This window comes from Hirundo rustica, chromosome 23 (genome assembly GCF_015227805.2).
Source record: "Hirundo rustica isolate bHirRus1 chromosome 23, bHirRus1.pri.v3, whole genome shotgun sequence".
Taxonomy (NCBI): Eukaryota; Metazoa; Chordata; class Aves; order Passeriformes; family Hirundinidae; genus Hirundo; species Hirundo rustica.
The window spans coordinates 2,828,050-2,850,391 of NC_053472.1; the positions used below are offsets into that span (position 1 = coordinate 2,828,050).

The 22,342-nt window shown below is 50.5% G+C and overlaps 1 protein-coding gene across 3 annotated transcripts in view; it reads right to left on the reverse strand.

Moving 5' to 3' along the window:
* Positions 1-22,342, reverse strand: part of LOC120762462 (opioid-binding protein/cell adhesion molecule homolog) — a 298,800-nt gene that overhangs the window by 109,896 nt on the left and 166,562 nt on the right. The window contains exon 1 of one of the 3 annotated variants that reach the window (XM_040084897.1): positions 3,326-3,453. The exons of the other annotated variants lie outside the window; for them this stretch is intronic. The gene's annotated coding sequence lies outside the window, so the exon portion shown is untranslated. Of the gene's footprint in view, positions 1-3,325; positions 3,454-22,342 lie in introns of those variants that run through there. 3 annotated transcript variants of the gene reach the window in all.

A 22,342-nucleotide genomic window follows, 5' to 3' on the forward strand; every position in this document is an offset into this window, starting at 1 on the left:
CCCATCACCAACATGTGCCAGCCCATCACCAACACGTGCCAGCCCCACTGCTGGGGTTAACAGAACCTCCCCAGTGACTGCACTGCCATCGAATGAAGGGAGCGGGATGGGACGTGGGAGAGAAAAGGGCAAGGGAAAAAACACTCGCAATCCAGGAAGGCTGCAAAATTTGCACGAAGCACAAAGCCAGCAGAGGCGCTTTTGCACCGAGACAGTGGCAGACCTGAGGTTGTACGGGGTGGCTTCAGTTCAGGTCCATGGCTAAAAATATCGCCTGGCTGAGAGGGACTCGAGGCTGGCACAGGCCCTGGGGGCACCAGGCATATGGCAGTGGCGGATCCCGCTCCTCACGGTGACGTTAACGAGCCCTGACCTTCTCTCATCATCCCAGAGGCTCAGAAAGAAACCGAGCCGGCAAGGACGAGTCCCTGCACCTCCCAGCCGATTGTCAATCTCGCCTTTTATTAGTGGTGCAGTTTGGCCTCCCTCTCCCTCCCAGATTTCTCCCTCGTTGCTCTAATCAGGAGCCTGCAAATGTCAGGAGTACAGGCCCGGAAGTAATTAGTGAGGGACCAGAGCCCAGGGAGCTCGGCCACAGCATCGCACCGGGCAGCAGCCTGCAGCCGCTGCCACCTGCGGATGGGCACCCTGGGGTTCATTCCCCAGCCTCATTCCTGCTTCCAGGTTATTTCCCCTTTCCCCACACAGCTCAGGGAGCACTGAAATGCTCACGGAGCAGCTCCCCCGGGGTCAGTGCAGTGCGGGAGGGAGTGAAGGCAGTACCACTGGGATGCTGCACGCTCGGCCAGCAAGTGCCACCTCCTCCTTTGGGACACTGCCTCTCCCAAAAGAGATCCGAGGACTATTTCTCACCCCTTTTAAACCTGCCTGGGTAGGGGAATGCTAGGAAACATGGACACAGCTGCACCACTGACATGTGCTTCACCCTAGGACAGCAGCTTTCCCTCAGTGCGCACAACAAACCGTGTGCTTGTCACAGTCCTCAGCAGGAAAAGAAAATTAAATCCTAAGGCAAAGATAACGGGAAAGAACATTCTTTCTTCTATTTTTTCCCTTTCTCTGAGATGAACTTTGCTGTCTCTCAGCCGTTCAGCCCTGTTCAAACAGAAGGGGTTAATGCTGCACCCAGGAAAGCAAAAACCCGGCAGAGCTGTAGGGAAGAGCAATCCTTGGAGACCTCGTGCTTGTTTAATCAAAGAGCAATCTTTGCTCCCAGGGATTCGCCCTCCAGCACCGGCAGAAGTGGAAGTTCTCCAGATCTCCCTCTGGACACCCCAGACAAGCTTTTTCAACAACAACAACAGCTCCTCTCTGGTCCCCAGCTGGCAGACAGCCACTGGCTCTTTTATCCCAAAACTGGGCTCCTTTAAGACATCCATCTCCTGGGGCTTGGGGAATCCTGAGCATCTTGGCCACCCTACCTGGCCAAGACATATGTGACACCTGCATGGTGAACGTGGAGCTGTGTCTCGGTACCCTGCACCATCCAGATGGTGTCTGGGCTCGGGGCTATAAGATTTTCTACTAATTTCTTTCCACACTATTATCCCCTCCTCCCTTCCCTCCCACCTCCTCTTTCTCTCCCTCCTTCTCTCCATCTGTCCCTACTCCTTTTCTTCTCCACCTTTCTCTTGCACACTTGCAGCTGCTAATTTTTCCCCGGCATATTTGGCAATCCATCCCGACACCTCTTCCCCCACACCCCTCCGCCCCGCTTCGTGCTTTTCCCGTTCGCTGCCGAATATTCTCATTTTTTCACCCAAAAGAGACGGCACGAGCAGAGGCAGGAGGAATACCCACCCTCCCCATGCAGGGAGAGCCACATCTCACTGTCCTGGGGCAAAGCTGAGCACCCACCAGTTTGTGGGAGAGGGTACAAAGCAAAGCATCTCCCTTTTCCCAGGTGGAAAGCCTTAGGAATGGGATTCACAGCTGCACTGACCACTGCCACACACACACACACCTCCCCCTCTCTCACCTCGGCCTCTTCCCAGCAGAATTTATTTGTCCCACTTAATTTTTCCCGTTGTTTTATCTTGTTTTATCTTCACACTAAATCAGGCTCTCTCCGCAAACGGAACTTTTATTTTCCGTGCTGTTACGTTTAATGCGTTTTATCGCATGAATTTAGCAAAAGAGAGGGGGGGAAAAAAAAGGAAAAACAACCTGCTAAGGTAATTGTGGGGAAAAAAATGCGGCTTGTTCTTCATATTGATCGTGGTGCTTGAGCTCCAAGGCCAGAAAATCCAGACTGGAGGCTCAAGCTCTTCACTCACACCTGGCTCAGGGCTGGTTTAGCAGTCAGTGCCCAGGCAGCCCCTCCAACACCACCCTTGTGCCCTAAATTCACACACAAATCCTTCCCTCTTCCACAAAATCCCCCCAGGGCCACACAAACCCAGCCTGGAGCCAGGATCACAGCGTGGGAAGGCAGGTCGAGGTTGAGCAGGACCCAGAGCACGAGGATCTCTGGGGATTTTAATGGGATTACTCTACACTTAATGCTCAGCATCAATCCCCCGCTGAACCCCGGCATATGGCACCTTTAAAGCACGTGTAAACCTGACAAGTGAAATCCAAACCCGAGGCAGCTCCGCAGACACCCACCTGGAGCAGTTAAAGTTGCACCAAATATTAAAGGAATTAAAACCACCAGCTCTGAGAACACCCAGTGCTGCTCCAGCAGACCCCAGAGTGGCTGGGACACCCAGGGACAGCAGAACCGTTACAACATCACCCTAAAAGCTTGAAAAACACGGATTTAATTTCCCTGCAGCATTTCTGACAACCATCCAGGATGGTTTAGGGTTTTTAAATTTTTTTTTTTTTCCTAAATGAAACAAAATGTTAAGATTTTCTCCGCGATGCCAAGATTTTTTTTGTTGTTGTTTTGTTGCCATTTCTGATGGTATTTAATGCATTTGGGCAAATTTTCAGCTCCTGTGTGGTCTCTTTCCCTGAAAACCCAACTCCAGAGGGAAGGAATTGGGGGGCATTACAGACATGTGACATTTTGCTTCGTTGCCAAAACATTTCCATATCAAAACAGCCAAAGTTCAGGCTGCTTCACCAAGGGCATTGTCTTGGAAAAAAAAAACAAACCCAAAACCAAACCAACAAAAACCCCATCATAGGGCACAGTCTCTGCTAAAAAGATGCTTCCAAGAGCCCTGTCCCAAATTTCTCACTTCCCTGGGAAGCAGGCAGTGACAGGACAAAGGGGAATGACTTTGACCTGGCAGAGGGCAGGTTTAAATTGGATATTAGGAAGAAATTCCTCCCCGTGAGGGTGAGAGGCACTGACCTTTTCCAGAGGGGATGTGGGTGGCCCATCTCCGTGAGGGACCTTAAAGAACATCCAGTGCCATGGCAGGGACAACTTCCATGGCTCCAAGCCCTGTCCAACCTGGCCTTGGACACTGCCAGGGATCCAGGGGCAGCCACAGCTTCTTGGGGCAGCCTGTGCTTAACAGGTTTTTCCATCATTAGTACCTAACAACCTCTCCCTGGGACAAGGTGTGGAGGCACAATCACGTTCCCAAATTAGCCCAGGAGGAGGAGAAAGGCCAGAAAAGGGGATCTCGACCGCAGCTGCTGAGCCTGGGCATGGAATATGCGTTTGAACCCTACCAGGCATCAGAGACTGGAAATGGAAAGCAGGATCTGGGATCCACCCCTGCATCTGCCACGGTCTCACCCTGGCCATGGATACACGGGGAGGGTGTTGGAGCCCTCAGCTTCCCCCTGCAGCCAAGTGGAGCAGGAATGCTTCTCCCCTCTCCTGGGAACATTACAAGGCTCATTTCATAGATGCTCACAAAGTGTTTTGTGAGCTCTTGCGCTGAACTAATAAAAGAACAAATAAATAGATATCACATCGCCCTGTTTTTCCTGTTTCTAAACACAAAGCCACCGCGTAGCCTCGGGGCTTATTTACAAAATACAGAGATGCAGGAATGATCAGAGAGCAGCTGTGCCACCTACACTCCGTGCTGGAAGAGGGAAACACCATGCTCTGGGCTGTCCTGGGAGGCTCCAAAAGGCATCCCCAGCACAGGTGAGAGAAAGGAAAATCCATCTTCCCATCCTCCTTGGTGTGTGCTGCTCTTTCTCACACCGGGATGGCAGCACAGCCTCTCTGCTCATGGAGCTGCTGGGCTGGCACCACCAACCCCGTGCGATGCACAGCTGGGGGACTGCACACCCTGGAGCCCCACTCACACTCAGGGCAGCAGGATTTGCCCAAACCAAACCTTTTATTATCAGCAGAGCAGCCAAACCGCCAAGATTTCAAGATAAAGAGGGAGGGAAGGGAAGAACGTGCCTGACTGACTCTGCAGAGATAAAGGGTGCCTTGGAAACTCGTATTCCCCTGGAGGAACGGCTTGTGCCCTGCAGCACTTGTGTTCCTCTGCCCACCACCTACCCTCATCCTCTCCAGCATGGTCCTCTCAGCTTCACTAAGACAATCCCAAACGTCCCTGTGGCTCCTATCACCATCCAGGGCAGCCCTGCCCTGCCGCTCGTTTTTAATGCTGCCCGGAGAGGCTGTGGCTGCCTCATTCCTGGAGGTGCTCCAGGCCGGGTTGGACGGGGCTTGGAGCACCCTGGGATAGTGGAAGCTGACCCTGGCATGGCAGAGAGAGGGGCTGCATTATCTTGAGAGTCCCTTCCAACCCAAACCATTCTGGGATTTTCATATCTGCACACAACCCCGCTGTCACAAACCAACCAAGACAGACCAGCTTCCAGAACGTCTCACTGCTGGGACAGCTCGTGGGAGCTCCCAGACCCTGCCTGTGCTGCTGCTGGAAGGGGCAGGGGCAGGAGGGCTGGGAGCAGAAGGGAGCTGGGTGGGATCCCTGCAGAACTGGGGAGGAAGTTGCCCTGTTCCCACTCCTCAGCCCTCCACACTCTCCGTGTCTCCGGGTGCTGCCGGGCAGGTTTGGCAGCCGTGTTATGCAGGTAAATGCTGAACACTTGTTCTCAGCCTGTCTGAACTACCCGGGCTGCTCATGCTGCAGGTCCCAGGAGAAATAAAAATTCTCTGTATTTTCAGTCTTCCCTTCTGTGGCCAGTGCAGGTGATGTTTTTTCACCTTTGAAATTCCTGCTTCTAAGGGCTGAAGTGAGGGGGAGAAAACCATTAGGTGAGGGAAGGCTCTTGGATTCCTGCAAGTTTCGGAAAACTTCCCAGGGAGTTTGATGGGAGCTGTGGGTAAATGCTGGTGCGGGTCTCTGCTCTCAGAGGCAGCAGAGCTGCTCCCTGCATGTCTCACTGCTGATTTATTCCCAGTGGTACCGGGCACAATGAGATAAATATGCAAGTGGCACAGCCGGGGTGTGGAGGGGAACATCTCCATCTTCCTAGGTCAGCTTCAATTCATCTGTTTCAGTCAGCCTGGCCTCAACCATTCACTCCTGACTCCAACCCAATTCTCTTCAAAGCCCAGCTCTGCCTGGATGCTGGGATTCAAACCTAGGTTTGCAGCAAACAAAACTAAGAGTGTTTTATGAGGAAGAGTAACCTTGGGGGAGGGTTTGACTGCGGTTTCAAAGGCTGAGCAAGGTTTCTTTGCGCAGCTCTGACTGAGTTCTGCTTGCTGTCAGCAATCCCTGCTATCTCCAGGCTGCTGACAGCCCGACAATCCCCGATACCGCAGGAAGGAAACAACCTGCGAGCTGCAAAGCCACCAGCCCGTTTTGCAGAGAGAATGACAGGAGAGGAAAAGACAAAGGAACCCAAGCACCTCTGGGGAAATACGACAGCTGCTCACAGCTATCCTGGAAGCCCCAGGTCCCTCCAAAGCATTGTTCCCCACGGATACACAGCTCGGAGCAGCCCAGGTTATCACCAGGAGCTGCTGCTCCACAAACAACCAAGCCTGAGGCTCCTTCTTCCTTAAAACCCCTTGAACCCCACCAATCCAAACAAGGACACCACGCTTCAAAATCACGACCGCTCCCAAAACAGCAGCCACCGGGTCCAAATTGATCTTCCCAAGCTGGCCAAGGTGGTGCAGGAGGCCAGGGTGACCCTGGCCTGGGCTGTTCCCCCCAGGGCAGAGCCTGAGAGAGCGGGATGAGCCGGAGAGCTCCATCCCTGCATCTCCTCCCTCTCCCCCTTATTAAAGCTGGCGTTTGTCATGTTAAGCAGCTGTTCTAACATAAAGCAAAACCGTCAAGAAAAATGTGAGTGTTGCAGATGGGCGGCATTTTCTTCCTAACTGCTTTATTTTTATTTATTTGTGGTTGCTTTTTAACCCCCCCCCCCCCCTCTTTTCCCTTCCCATCTCCTTCACCCTTCACAACTACCCCAGCTATTGCAGCTGCCTCTGTGAGCCACCATCCTGATAAGCAGCCGCTCGCTCGCTTCTTCTGGTTTTTTCGCAGGCTCTTCTATTCATTGTTGTTTCTCTGTCGCTACAAATTGGCACTTCTAAAGAGATTTCCAGGCCAAGTATTAACCCCCTCCGGAGCCCAGGCACATAAACACATGCGTTATTTGTCAAAGGAGAGGAAGGCAGTCGAGCTGCAGGGAAATTTAAGTGACTTGTCTGAAGGAGCGGCGAGGAGCGAAGGCAGAGGAGCTGACAGACGTTTCTTACTGCCACAGGACCTGCTTCCTTCCTTCCAGCCCTGTCTGCAGCCAAACCCCTGAAATCCTCCCTCTGCCCCATAAATCAGCAAACTCAGCCCTCTTTCTCAACAAGAAACAGGACCCAGGAGTCCTGACATCACACAGCACAATATCAGGTTTCCTCTCATTGCAAATTCTGGTCGAAACTCCTTTTAGGAAAGAAAAAAAAAAAAAAAAGTTTTATAGAGGTTTTTATTTATTGTCAACTCCTGGATGATAAAACGAGGCCGCTACGAGCCCTATTTATTTCCCACCCTCGTAGGAAACGGAGGGGCTGAGATGTGAAACAAATCCAGGGCTCCAGCACTGACCCTGGGCTCGTGCTGGTTCGCAGAGCGCTGGGTGATTATTTTATAATAGCTGATAGCATCTGTGATTTAATGCAGCTGTTAGAAATTAGCAAGGACTCCATCGAAAGCGTCCCAGTCACTCACGATAACAGGCTAATAAATCATTCCCCCAGTGCTCCGTGGCATTTATGGTTCTATTTTAGAGATGCAAAGCATAGATCCGGCTGCTCTCCTGGATTTATTTTTATTTATACTTTTAATAATGCAATTAAATAAATAAATTTAGGATGTTGTGACTCTGTTGCCAAAAATGGCACCGATGAGAACTTCCCCTGCATGACTTCCCTTCGTTATTTTCTCCCCACTAGCCAATTAAAGGGAAAACAAATGGCTCCAAAGCCGCTCCAAGATATTGTTTCCAATGCACTGGGTGAAAAATCTCACACCACGGAGATCCAGGGGAGGCAAGAAGGGAGATGGGGGAGGAAAAGGAAAAGCTGGGCTGGTTGTCACTCTCCTCTCCATACAGATTTCTTCCTATCACGCCTCAATCCTGAACATTTAGAGGCTGCATTTCATGGATACCTACAGGAATGCACTCTCAGCTGCCCAGCCTTCCATCAGCCAGCAAACCCAGCTTCATTAATTCCTTATGGGGTGATAATCTGGAGCATTCCTTATGCTCCTAAGCAAGCAGAAAAGCAGCAGACTCCCTGTATCTGCCTGCTGCAATCTGGGTGTTTAGAGCCCCTCCCTGGGATGGGATGTCTGACCCCAGGGCTGGGGGAGGCTGTCCCGGGGCTGCCTGGCCAGGCTGGCCCTCCCCTGAGCCATTACACACACCCTGCCCTGTCTGCATCCTTCCAATCAAAGCCGGGGGAACAGCATTTGCTGCCGGGGATGCTGTGTCCGGTTCAGCCATCCTGCTCCTCGGGGAATGGCCAAGGCAGGAGGGAGCAATCCCAGGGAGAGGGAGCTCATTGCTCTGGGGAGAGCCCCAAATCCTTCCTTCTCCCTTTGTCTGCACCTTGGAACAACGCATTTTGGGACACTCCTGAGTCCCAAATGGCTCCAAAAACTTCACAAAGGGATGCACCAGGGAGCAAAGCACCCATCACTCTGCTCACCATCCTCTGGGATCCTCCTGCCTCTGCCTGGGCACACTCATTTTTCCACCTGCCAGAAACCAACAGGCACCAGCCTTCAAACGTCTCACTGATGGGGCTGGAGCAGAGCAGAGCCAAGTGGGGTCTTTAGAATTGGGAATTCAAATTCAGAATTGGGAGGAAAACCCTGCCATTCCTCAGGCTTGCATGCCAGGGAGGGGTCAGGATGACTCTCTCCTGCTCTTCCCTCCTGAATTCAGCATGTCCTGGAATCCAGCACACCGCCCATGGACAGCTTCAGGGTCACAGCTCCTTCCAAAAGGCTTCTCCGACAGGGTTCACCAGGCTGGCTTTGCTCAGCCACTTCAGACAGAGAGAGGGAAAACCCTGGGAGCAGAACTGGGGCTGGAAGTGCCCTCACTGACTCCCAAGGGAGGCTGGCTCACATTTTGACCTTTTGTGGAGGGTTTCTTTTCACACTCCTTGAAAGGAGCCTTGTCATGTATTCCCCCCCAGGGGCAGTGAGCCTGACAGACACACAGACATCCTTGGTGCTTTTCAAGGTCAGCTTCACCCCTGGGAGCTTTCCATCACTTGGAGACCTGAGCCATCCTGAGTCCTGTGCGGAGAACCCTGACCCAAGGAGGGGAGCGAGCACCCCAGTGCCTCCCCTCCACATTACCGACCTCCTTGCTCTCATACCTGAAATCCCACCAAAATATTAAAATGAGACTTGTTCTCTCTCCTTCATCTGAGAGTATTTTCAGTTAATAAGGAGAAGGAACCAATTTATTTCTCAGTCACGCACTAAACTCTGGTGTTAGCAAGTTTAGAGTAAGCCAGCGCCCAATAAAGTCTGCACAGACTTCACTGGAGCTGAAGCAGGTCTCTGCTGGGTCCATTTAAAATGCTCTGAGCATTTCCATCATATCCTTACTTTTAAGTAGAGTTACAGTCAGAAAAATTACTCTGCATACATGACCCCAGAGGTTTCATATTTCTTCTCCTGCAGTGACAGTTCCCAACCAGATCTGCTTAATTTACAAGTTGGGAGATAGGGTTCCTTTCCCCCCCCAACTCCTTAAAACTGCCAGCCCTGCAAATTCCTCCGGAATGGAAATAATTGCCTCCCCTCACCAGCTCTGCCCTTGGATTGCAGGATATACAGCCCTGGGCATGGCTCCCGAGTGGATGGGACAGGGAATCCCATCCCAGTCCCAATCCTGGCTCTTGCTCACCATAAGCAACCCAGAAACTCGGAGAACACGAGGATCCTCAGCACTAAGGCGCTGAAGATGGAGAGCTTTGGAGCTGCAGAAAGCCTCCATGCCTGGCTGTGAGGTCTCCTTTTAATTATAAAAACTGATTTTTTTTTTTTGCAATTACCGTTTAATATAATGCAATCTCTCATTAAAGGAAAGGGTTCAACCGCTCTGATCTTTTCCCATTTAATACAGACGGCGGGAGAAGGCTCTGGGAATTGGCACCACCCACCAGACTGGCATCTCCAGCTCGGGAGCGCCAGCGCAATCGGGTCAGCCAGGAGAGAGCTGTTCCTGGCGTATTCCCAGCTCCCTGCAGAGACAAAACAAGCAGAGCTGCTCCCCAGTGCTCCGAGCAGGGAGATCAGAGGTGTTCCGAGGAGGGAAGGGCAGGGAGCACAGCCTGGGAGCTCCATGGGGCTCCGAGCTCCTTCTCTTCGCTCCCCCTGTGGGTTTTTTGGGGTTTGCACATCTCCTGTGGATGGAGGAGCCACAAGTCCATCAGCCCATCTGGGATTTTCCCTGCCCTTCCTGACAGCCTGCTGCCATCTTCAGAGTTCAGCAGCATCCTCAGTCTGACACTGAAGCTCTTCAGATGTCCTTCCCAGCCCATGAAGTGTTTTGATCCTGCAAAACCCCATCAATGCCTTTCTGAAAGACTCAAGCCTAGACAGACATTCCCATGGGTCCAGGCAGGCCTTACCCCACACCCAGCATCAAAAGGAAAATCCTGTTGCCTTCTTCAGAAGACATTTGGTACAATTATTCCCTTCTTTACCCCAAATCCTCCTTTTGCATGCAAGAAAATTAAGCAGTCTTGATCTCCACAGAAGGAAGAGGGTTTCAGAAAGCACTTGTAGCAAGACTTTAATAATAAAAATTCTAATTAAATTTTTACATGTTTAAATACATCTGTCATGTATTTTCATTAATAGCATTCTGTGCTGTCTTTAATTTGATAATCTCCTCACCCTGTGCAAATAACCCCCTCGAAATCCTGCGGCACATCTGGCACACCAGCGGCACGGGAAGCTGGGAAACATTCCCGAGGGTACACAGCACACAGGGGAGCAGAGATCCATGGTCCTCTGCTGGGATCAATGAATGGGAATGGGGAACACAGAGGGAGCAGTCTGGAACTGGGTATCCATAGCCACGTTACACCAACTCGATGGCAAGTGGAGATGTGAGAATGCTTTTCCTGCTAGGACCAGTACACAGCAGGTGGAGAAGCAAGAGGACAACGGGAATCAGAGACAGCTCTCAGAAAACATCCTGGCTTTAAGGGCATTGGCACATTAAAGACAAGACACTCAATTGTCCGAAGCCTTGAAGATCTTCTGAGCTTCTGCTCTCCTCCCTAATGTGGAAGATAAAAGCGGGGAACGAGAAATGACCCCAAACATGCTTCAATCCCAGAATCACAGGATCATCACAGAATGGTTTGGGTTGGGAGGGACCTGAAAGCTCATCTTGTTCCACCCCCTGCCATGGCAGGGACACCTTCCACTATCCCAGGTGCTCCAAGCCCTCTCCAACCTGGCCTTGGACACTGCCAGCAATCCAAGGGCAGCTGCAGCTGCTCCGGGCACCCTGTGCCAGGGCCTCACCACCCTAACAGAGAGGAATTTCTTCCCAATATTCCATCTAAGCCTGCCCTTTGTCAGGTTGAAGCCCTCACCCTTGTCCCATCAGCAGTTCTCAGAAAACATCCTGGTTTTGAAACCATTGGCACACTAAAGACAAGTCCCTCAACTTCTCAAAGCCTCAAGGATTTGCTGAGCTTCACCTCCTCTCCCTAATGTGGAAGATAAATGTGGGAAACTAGAAACAACCACAAATATGCCTCAATTGATTCTGACTTCTATGATTCCATCTTTAGAGGGGGCAAAAAACCAGCAGACTGATTCCTGCTTGTTGATTCCTGCCTGGAGCAGCTTGGTGTTTAGTAGTAGCTGGGCAGAGCTCTTCTGCAGTTATGTATTTATTTTATGAATATTATTATTATTATTTTTAACCATGGAATCATTTTATTAATATTAATAAACCCACAGAAAGTGCTAATTTCCTCCATCATTCTCCTAATTACCTCTATTGAATTGTGAGGATCATCTGCATGAATAATGATTCCCCGTGCATTTGCTTCACTGCTCAGCAAAGGAATCTGCAAGAGCCGGATCTTGCACCCGCAGATGGCAGGGAAGGAGCTTTGGAACCACCACCAGATGCCTCCTGCAGTAACTCATGGCCTCTCCCCAGCTTCAAGCTCCTGGCTGGGCCACCAGAGTCATTCTGCATGAGCACGAGGGGTGGGACAGGTCTGCTAAGGGGAGGTGACCCCCCTGTGCTACTTCTCTGGGAACAAGGGCTCTCTCTGCTCCTCTGGAGCTCCAGCACCTTCCCGAATCCTTTCAAACAAAGATCACACAGAGAGCCCATGACCCTTTGTCTGACCCTCCTGACCACTCCAGAGCCAATGGTAGTTTTGCCATGACTCTGGTTGAGGCAGAATCTCAGCCTGGGTTTTGGTCCCAAGAGCAAGGAACTGAGGAACTGCTGTGGCTGTCCCATCCCTGGAAGTGTTCAAGGCCAAGTTCAAGGCCAGGGCGTGGAGCAACCTGGGATAGCAGAAGGCGTCCCTGCCCTTGGCAGGGGGTGGAATGGGATGGTTTTTACAGAAACACCGGGTCACAGAATTAACTAGGCTGGAAAAGACCTTTGAGATCATCAAGTCCAACCTATGACACAAAACCACCTTATCAACTTTAAAGTCCCTTCCAACCCAAACCATCCTGGAATTCCATGGTATCTCCCTTAATCACACACAGGGGCTGGAACCAGAAGGTCCCAGATCAGGTGGAGGAGGTCATGGCAGGGACAACTCTTCCCAAAGCAGCGTATGCAAGGCAGTCTTCCCAGGAAAGACTGAGAACAGAAAAAGCCTTCCATTTATTTCTTTTCTTGTTGCTGCTGCCAAGATGCTTTTCCTTTCCAAGTCATCTCTAAGCTCCTGAAACCACAGCATGGGAATGTCTTCCAGCTCCAGAAACACCCCAAGTGCTGGTGTTCAGCACGAAACCAGGGAAGATGCATCAGTGTCACCTCCACGGCTCCTTCAGGGTCCCAGCTGTGCTGGCTTTTCAAGATGAGCCGCAAGAAAAGGGACACCAGCGCATTTCTGCAGCGTGTGACTCCAGCCCAGCCTGGCAGTGACAGCTGCACAGCCCCCTCGGGCTTGCTGGGGGGCCATAAGTCTTTAAAATATGTATGATGTTCTTGGATGGGCTCCATTCCCTGCAGCTCTCCCACGCCAGCACATGGCACCGTGACACCGCGTCCCCACCATGGACCCTGGGCAGGACCTGGCATCCTCTGCCACCACTGCCGCCTGCTGCAGGACATCTGGCTAGGGAGAAAATTCCGAGCACGAAGGAAAACTCCATAACCATCGCTGATTTTTTTTTCCCTTTTTTTCATGGAAATGCAGCTCTGGCCAGCTGCTTGCTCGGGCAGAGGGAAAAGCTGGGATAATTCTGAGTCCCCCAGCCTGTTTTCCTCGCTGTGAGCACACTCAGCTCCTGTGACACTCTTCAACCAAGTCCCCACGCTGCAAGGTGGCCACAGGCTGCCTTTCTGCCTCCACACAGTTCCCTTTGGAAAAGGAACAGGATACACATCTGTGTTTTCCTGGTGGGGAGAGGGAGGGTGAGGCTCTCATTTCACAGAAGAGGCTGCCCAGATCGTATTTGTATTCATTTTCATGAAATCCCCATAAAAGTCACTAATAGAACACAATCTGCTAATTAAATTTCACGCAGGAAGGCATTTTCACCTTAGATTAGCAGTGTCCTTGCACATTTTTTGCTACTAATGTACTAATAACATCTTATTTATCTTATAAATGAATTCCGTTAGGCTTATCATTAAACTTGAGATATTAACGTGCTCAAATGAACTCAACGTGAAAGGGGGGGGGTGTGATAATTCCAAAGGGATGTTAAACACAAATCCATTTTCCTTCTATTTTGCGGCTGGGAAAGAAAAGCAGCGGGCTGCCAGCTTTGGGGAACAATGTCCTGACTTTAATTGCTGCAGAGGTGTGAGGGAGGGCAGGGAACTCTCCACAGATCCTGCTGCCAGGGATGTTCTATCCAAGCAAAGGACACACCCAGAGCTTCTGCATCTCCAGGTTCTCTTTGTGGAAAGGTCCCATATTGAGTGGTTTCACACCACAGGAGAGGATTGAGGCGCATCTCCACCCACCAGACCTCACCTACACGCCTCCATCCCAACTCAGGGCTTCCACTTCCCAAGGAATCTCGCTTTGGCCACAGATGTCTTATCCAGGTGTGCAGAGATGCACCCATTTCCCAGCCCAGCGCTTGGCTTTAAAATATTTGTGGAAAGCAGGAAGGAGGTGGGGGAGAGGCGTTCTTGATCATGAATCTTGGCAGGATACGGCTGCTTCCCCACGACTGGCTGGGAGATGGATAACGGGGAGGAGGCCAAGCTGCAGTGTTTAAATCCAGATCTGCTTCCTGAGAATCCTCCCCTTCCAGAACTGGCTTTTCTGAACACACATCCTCCAAGCTCCCTAGCACCCGGCTCCAAGGAACACATCCCCGTCCTGCTGAGCACCACGCAGGGGTGCAGTGCCAACCACCAACACCTCAGCTGTGCCTCGAGGACAGGGATACGTCTTTCCATCCAGCTTTTCCTTCTGCCGAGGCTTTTCATCCCAAATCAAGGTTTAGTCTTTATGCAGATGGGATCAAATCCCCCCGCCCCAGGCTGAGCCAAACAAGAGCCGTGACTGATTCCTCCCCTTCGTAGGTGGCTCTACGGTGTTTAATAACCAACTTCGCCGGAGAAAACAACATCCGACCCGCGATATTCTGACAGCAGCGTTTTCTCCCCCTTGCTGAAGATCCACGACTTTCCCACTTGTAATTGGACGAGGCAACATTGACATCCAGTGGCCGATGAGATTAATCGCAGCGAAGCCCGAGCGAATTCCCGAGGGATGGAGCGAGCGCTCGGCAAGGGCTTTTGCAACAGCAACATCCCACTGCTGCACATCCCTGCCAGGGCCACCGCGACTCAAACCAGCGGGACGGGCATGCCAGGCTGTTGTCCCCAAATCTTCCTCCACTCTGGAGCACAAATCGGCATCGCTGCTCCAGCCGGAGGTGTGAGTTTGTGGATCTTAATTCTGCGTCCCGGTCTTGTGACAAGCACAAACACTGCGGGGTGCAAGCCAGAGCTGCCCTGCTTTATCTCGCAGAATCATTTTTTCCCAGAGCCATTCGTGTTGGAAAAGCCCTCTAAGACAGCCAAGTCCAACCATTAACACTGGATTTTTCCCAGTGGCTCACCAGCACCTGCTATGACATTCTGCAGAGGTAGGGGACACATCTTGCTAAACACAGATCCATCCTGCCAGTGGGCAGCCTCTCCTCAGGCATTTACTCCTTTCCTACTCTCACATGGAGCCAAAACCTCACAGGGGAGCATCAGGCCCTGCCCAGGAGCCTCTCTGTCCCTCAGCTGGATGGATGAACTCCTCAACCTGGATTTTCCTCTCCATCTGCCCACAGCACAGAGCTCTGCCCACCACGCACACACCTCCACAAGCTTCTTCACCCCCACAGCACTGAGGCACAGGGCTGAGACAGATTCCTGGAACAGTTTGGGCTGGAAAGGATTTAAAATCATCCAGTCCAACCCCCTGCCATGGGCAGAGACACCTTCCACTATCCCAGGTGGCTCCAAGCCACCATCCAACCTGACCTTGGACTTTCCAGGGTGGGGACAGCCAGAGCCTCTCTGGGAAACCTGTGCAAAGGCCTCACCACCCTCATTGCAAAGGGTTGTAAAGGTTTTCTTCCCAATCTAAAACTGACCTCTATCACCTTAAAGCCATTCCCCCTTGTCCTGTCGCTCCATGCCCTTGTGAATTTTATGGATACCCATTAGTATGGGTGATTCGGTGACTCCTCATTCTCAAAACGCATTCCAGATGCAAGCTACAGCTGGACAGCTGTGAGGTGTGGGGGAGTTCCCATATTCCCAACAAAACTGAGGCCCCAAGAAGGGAGGAAGACTGTGACGAATGGGGCAAGGCCGTAAATCCCTGGTCAAAGCCTGAGTCCAGGCTATTTTGCCAAGCACAGAACAATCTGCATGCCTGTGGGGGCAGTTAGATGCTGTTCCTTCCCCAGGGAGCTATAAAAAACCCGAAAGACTCCCCCTCCTCAAATCTGCTTTAAAGGTTCTCCAGTTTCTGTGGGGCTTTAATTTTATTTAAAAAAAAATATTAAGGCAGATTACATGCTACACAATTAAATATTGATTGGGAATTCTCCCCAAGTAGGTTTCCCCCTCCATCTCTTTCCCTCCACCGGGAGATGTCAAGTTCTGTTTCCTAAGCTGTCCCCATCCAGTGATTACGTTCATTAGGACACCAGTGTTGTGGTTAAAAGTACTTTCTTTGCTGCTGTACGTTTAATTAGACAACTCTTTCCCAGAAATTATTTATAGCCGAGCTTGGGAGCTCTAGTTAGTCCGAATGTAAATAAGATTCAAAAGGGAAATCCCAGGGCACCCCTGTGGCTGGTGAGCCGCTCGCTTCAATCCATTAGAACGGGTCCCAGTGCCCCTGCTTAGCACAGCCTTCCAGGGCCTTATGGCTGCGAGCCCTGCTATTTACCAAAATAATAAAGCAAACCAGCCCAGGCACAGGTTTCCAGTCCAACTTTCTGATGGACAAAGAATATTTTCCCTCTTGTCAGCGCAGGGAGCTGGGAAACTCCCCAGCTTGCAGAAGGAACAGGATGTGAATGGAGGAGGGCAGCAAAAAGACTTTGCCTCCGGTAGGAAAAAAAACCCTCAAATTAATTAGAGCAATATAGAACTTTGCAAACCCCTGAGAACACCTGAGCAGGGTTCTGGGTTTGTTTGGAGAGACTGTGTGATGAGGAAGGAAGGACCCAGACTAAGCCCAGTGTCTTAACATCCTTTGCAGCACGCCCGTGACACATCACAGCACTGCAATTCCTGCAGGAAAAGCGAGGATTCGGCTCTGATCCTCACCAAAATGACCACAGAATTACGGTTTAGAGTCACAGAGGCATTACATTTGCAAAGGACATCCAAGATGATCAAGTCTGACCATAAGATGGAAGGGATATTTCAAGGTCATCTGGTCCATCTCCCATCCAGCTCACAGAGACACACACCACCTCCAGGTGGGATGTTCCTCCCAGTCCCAATCATCCTCCTGGGCCCTTTTGGAAGAAGCCCGGTCAGAAAACCAAATATCACAGAATTCCAGAACGGTTTGGGTGGAAGGGACCTCAAGGCTCATCCCACCCCCTGCCACGGGCAGGGACACTTTCCATTATCCCAGCTTGTTCCACGCCCCACCAACCTGGCCCGGTACAGGGATGGGGCAGCCACAGCTTCTCTGGACAATGGCTCTGCTTTCAACCCAAATTTAGTACTGGGCTGGACTCTGGGCCATCCCACCATCCCACAAGAGCTTTGTTGGGAATATTTGCCAACCATCACATTCACGGCGCATTAACAGGGCAATCCAGCCGGGATGCTCTGCCTCCTGCCTCACAAACACAGGCAGCACTTGACGGCTGATTCACGGGGTTAATCTTGCATTTTCACACCTTTGCCTCTCCTCCTGGCATTTGAGGGAGAGGAAAACCCCGCACTCAAGCGGTGTTATGTAGCACAACAGCACTCAGCTGCTCGGAAATCATCGCTGCTCCAGGCAGGGAGCAGCCGCGAGGCCACGCACGCGGAGCAGCCGATAATGCAGGAAAAACTCTAAATCTCTAAAAACCCCAAATAACAAGGAGCACGCTGGAGGATCTCTGCACCAGGCATGGCATCCACTGGCTGCATCCACACGCCACGCGTGGCTCTGCTGGGGCCAGGAGGAGATGCAAAACTAAATGCCAAAATCTCAACTGCCACTTCTGATTTCGGCTGAACTCCCTGGCACCACAAAGCCACCTGTGCAAGGTGTCCCAGGCCCGGGGGTGACAGCGCCAGCAAGTGCCACCAGCACTGCCAAGCCCAGGCAGGAGCCATCACGGTTCTGGAGACAAACACCGTGGGGAGGTCTATTATTTTAAACGTATAATTGATTCTAATTCATCACTTATCGCACAGTGACAGATTTTTATATAGTTTATTATCTCAGTCGCAGCACAAGGGCCCGGGGGGGCTGGCTCCTATTGTTCGGCGGTTCCTGCTCCTGCCACATGTCTAGCTGCTCCCGTTATCTGTCTGATTAAGTTAGGGATTCTGGTATCTCGGGGTCCCCAGGTAACTGTCAGCACTCATCTCCTCCCCTGGCAGGATTCTCGGCAGCCTTTGTGCCCCTCTCTCCTCCTTGACCCGGCTGTCATGCGCAGCCGCCGCGCTCAGCGCGAGGTTTGGGGCCGCAGAGGTGGCCGTCACCTCCCTGCTCCCAACATCCAAAGACCCAGGCACCACAGGATCAAGCCCTTTGGGCCACGCAGAAAGGAACCTGCAAACTGCTGCCTCCATCCCATCCCATCCCATCCCATCCCATCCCATCCCATCCCATCCCATCCCATCCCATCCCATCCCATCCCATCCCATCCCATCCCATCCCAATCCCATTCCATCCCATCCCATCCCATCCCATCCCATCCCATCCCATCCCATCCCATCCCATCCCATCCCATCCCATCCCATCCCATCCCATCCCCATCCCCATCCCATCCCAATCCCATCCCATTATCCCATCCCATTATCCCATCCCATCCCATCCCAATCCCATCCCATTATCCCATCCCATCCCATTATCCCATCCCATCCCCATCCCATCCCATCCCATTATCCCATCCCATTATCCCATCCCATTATCCCATCCCATTATCCCATCCCATCCCATCCCATCCCATCCTATCCCATCCCATCCCATCCCATCCCATCCCATCCCATCCCATCCCATCCCATCCCATCCCATCCCATCCCAATCCCATCCCATTATCCCATCCCACCCCACCCCATCCCTCACTCCTGGCACTTCCACTGGGAGATGCAAAAGGGGCCCAAATCCACCCGGTTTAGCACAGGGATTGTGAAAAGTGCATATTATATGGCTCTATGCAAGATATTTACATATATGTATTATGTTGTATTGATTGTTAATGTTGTATTAATATTTTGATAGCATGGTAAACGTAGTTTTGTAGTTAAAATGTAGCTTTTATACACCAACCACAGGAAAACGTAAATCTTTCAGAGAAAAAGAATTTACTACTTCCTTAGAAGAGACCAACTTCTCCTGCCTTGCTCAGCCCTGAAGATGCCATAGAGATTAAAGGAAAAAGTGATACTAACCAGAGACAATTCTATGTTTGAATGGAATTTATGCATCATGTCTGAAATGTATGAATATTCAACAGGCTATTGCTTTTAAGGGACAATCCTTTGTTAACAGGGGTCCCTTCTCTGGAGCTCGGGGAGGCACCCAGACATCTGTAACTTCGTTTTTATTGTCTCATCTTGTCCTAACCCTAATTGTTCAATTTTTTAACTCTAATTCTATTTTTATAACCATCTTATTTACTATTAAGCTTTCAAAATTTTAAAAACAAGTGCCTGGCGTTTTTCACAGGGATGAACAAACACCTCCCTGCTTCCCAACCCCTTCCCAAGCCAATTCAGCCCCGATCCACAGGGCTGGGCACTGCTGCAGACTGGAGAGTCCCACTCCTTTTCCTCCTCCTGCTCCCCAGCTCTCCCCCTCCGGCCACAGATAGGGGATCACAGCTAAAATGGGTCGATTTGCAGAATTTCCATTTCACAAAGTGCTTTCAACTCCTCCACGCTTTGTTTTCGCTCAGATTCGGAATGAAAAAAAAAAAAAAACCAAAAGCACCGGCACACTTTCTTCCGATGAGCTCAGCAACTCTGAAACTGCCAGAAACCAGAATTTTCCTTTGACGCTTTAAGGAGCCACTTTGCAATTTCGCTATTTCATTTCAGCATTTTAGATTATTTTGAATTATTTCTACGACATTTCCCGATGCTAAATGCAACGCTGAGCATCACACAGCACATCTAGGAGGGTGCCATTATGTGACATAACATAATGATTGAAACATTTGATCCTATTTTAAAATCATTAAGGGGCTGCCGCTTTTCCATTCTGATTGAAACATCTTGGGGTTGTGCTTTTTTTCTTTTTTTTTCTCCCCTAGATCAAAGCGTGTCTTGTTCAAAATGCAAGGAAACAGTTTGACATTGTTCAAAAATGGCGTCAAAACCAGTTTTTACAACACAAACAGCAGAGACTTTCATGTCCGTGTCAAACTACTTCATTACAACAACAAACATGAGGCACTTTTATCTAAAACTGGGATGTTTTTGCTGACTTTACGTAGCAGCTTAAAGCTGCCCTTAATTATTTTAAAAAGAAAAGGAAACACTGCAAGGATTAATCTGCTTTGGTGCGGGTGATGTCTCGTAGAAATTTACGAGTGATAAAAACAAACCTCCAAACACAGCCGCATTCAAGAAAAACTTTAAAAACAACGGAATTCCTCCGGATTTTTCTGCTGAGGAGAGCGGTGTGAGGGAGGTCCGTGCATCCGTGGGGATGCTGGGAGGAATATCTGTGCTCTGTGAGCCTTTTATCAGCCATCACCGAGTCATGTAAGACCAGGTGCAGCATAAAAACCAACAGCCCTGACCTCACAGCCAGTCTTTCCCAGCAAACACACCCGGGAAGCTCAAAAAGGAAATTTTTGCTGAGGGTAAAAAGGAAAGTTCAGTTCTGGCTTGGACTGGATGTCACAGCAACGCTGTCCTTGATGTCCCCTCAGTGCAAAGGATGCTCTGTACAGCCAGGAATGAGTAACATCACCTAGACAGACCTTGATAGGCTTTAATTTGATAAGAAATACAGTCAAAATGCCTTCCTGTATCTGGAGGGAGTATCCAATGAAGCTGAAGAGTGTCTCTATGAAGAACTGTAGTGCCAGGACAAAGGAAATGGATCAAACTGACAGAGACCAGGTTTTTGTTGGGATCTTGGGAAGGAATTCGTCCCTGTGAGGATGGTGAGGCCCTGGCACAGGGTGCCCAGAGAAGCTGTGGCTGCCCCATCCCTGTCCAAGGCCCAGCTGGATGGGGCTTGGATCACCCAAAGCTTTTTTCACACAGAACTCAGTGCCAGGAGAGCCGAATTGTCCAATCCCTTGAAAGAGTGGGCAGGAAGCGAATAGTAACAGTAATTATAAATGCATCTTAGACTAAACAAAGGGATCTCTTCCAAACACACACCTACACACAGAGAGGGGGAGGCTGCAATCTGCCCAGCCTTCAGTGTTGATTCAGACGGGATCAGAGCGATCCAGAGAGAACCACGCCAAAATGGAGTGAGTTAAACACACTGCCTGACCAGAGAAAAAAATGCCATTAGGAGCACCAGCTTAGAAAATACAACTTTCCCCCTTCCTTCGGGTGCCCACTGGCACCACGGTGGCAGGTGACCGGCGGCAGCTGCCGTTCCCGGAGCCCTGCATCCCTGCTGCATCCTTGGAAACCGAACCCCTCCTCCCTTACAGCCCAGAAAACGCTCTTGAGGTGCTCTCAGCTCTTCCTGGGAGAGGCTGAATATTTCAGAGATGGGCTGGGGCTGGGCTCTCGGGGGCAGGAAGGAGACCACTCTTTCTCCTGCCAGCTATTGCCTTCGCTGCTGACATTTTGCTCGGCGCACGATGAGCTTCCTCCCCCACTTCCCCTAGGAATGACACCGCTGTTATCTCCACTGCATCTAAAGCACACACAGACTCAGTTTAGGGACAGTTAATTTCCAATTCTTTCCAGATGGGTTGGAATAATATCCCCAGGTGGTAAATACATTATTAAGAAGGCAGTTTGGTGTGAAATTGGCTATTAAAATATAGATAAAGTTTAATATATTGAGCTCCTTGTCAGAAAAATCACTTTAGAGGGAGCTTATTATTTGTTTGATATTAAAAGAGTCACAGCTCCGCTCCAAGTGACAAATGGGGAGGGGGAGGAAATGCCACCAGTAATGAACAAAAGCTTTTTAACATTTAAATTTAGGTTTCCGTTCAAGGCTCCGTGCTGTTGTGGTCACACCTGCCCGGCAGATTCATCCACAGGCCGGGAATTCCGGCATCCCTGTCCATCCCAAACCCTGATCCTTCTGCAGGGGCTGGGAATTCCAGCATCCCTGCACATCCCAAACCTTGATCCATCTGCAGGGGCCAGGGATTCCAGCATCCCTGCCCATCCCAAACCCCGAGCGGCGCCGCAGCAGGAACACACACTGCTCTCCTTTGGGGAATTTCAAACCAAGGCACTTCCCCTCCTTGCTCCACGATTCCTCACCCCCGGGGCATTTAGGGGCAGAAATCAAAAGGGGAATAATAAAGAGGGAAACCCCACTTCACAATCAATCCAGCGGGATCACAAATCCCACGGCATGACGTGGGATGCTCTAACGAGGGCAAACACTCCCCTCTCGCTGGAGTGTCGCATCGCTACAGCTCCAAAAGGAAAAAGTTTTCCAGCAAAACCAGAATAAAACTTCGGGCTGCGCTTCCCACGCAACTGGAGCGGCAGCAGCCCCGCCCGGGTGGGATTCCTAAAGGATAATCATGCAAAACATCCCTGGTATGATGCAGATTAATCAGACCGAGGGAGACAAGCGCAGGGCTCGAGTTAGGTCTCGTATTACTAAGACTTCATTAGTTTTACAAAATATCCTACAGAACATTTTCTAGCGGGCTATGAAGAATCATAAATAATTAAAATTAAATTACACTTGTCAAGGAAATGAACGAACCGCTTCTCCGCGATGCATTATCCTCCCGAGCTTGTGCCTTTATTTTTTAAATATCTCTCTTAAAAACTTTGCCGTTTTTTTTTTCCGGGGTTAGAACAATGTGCTCTTTGGACAAAAAAAAAAAAAAAAAAAAAAAAGCCATCGACCTGATTT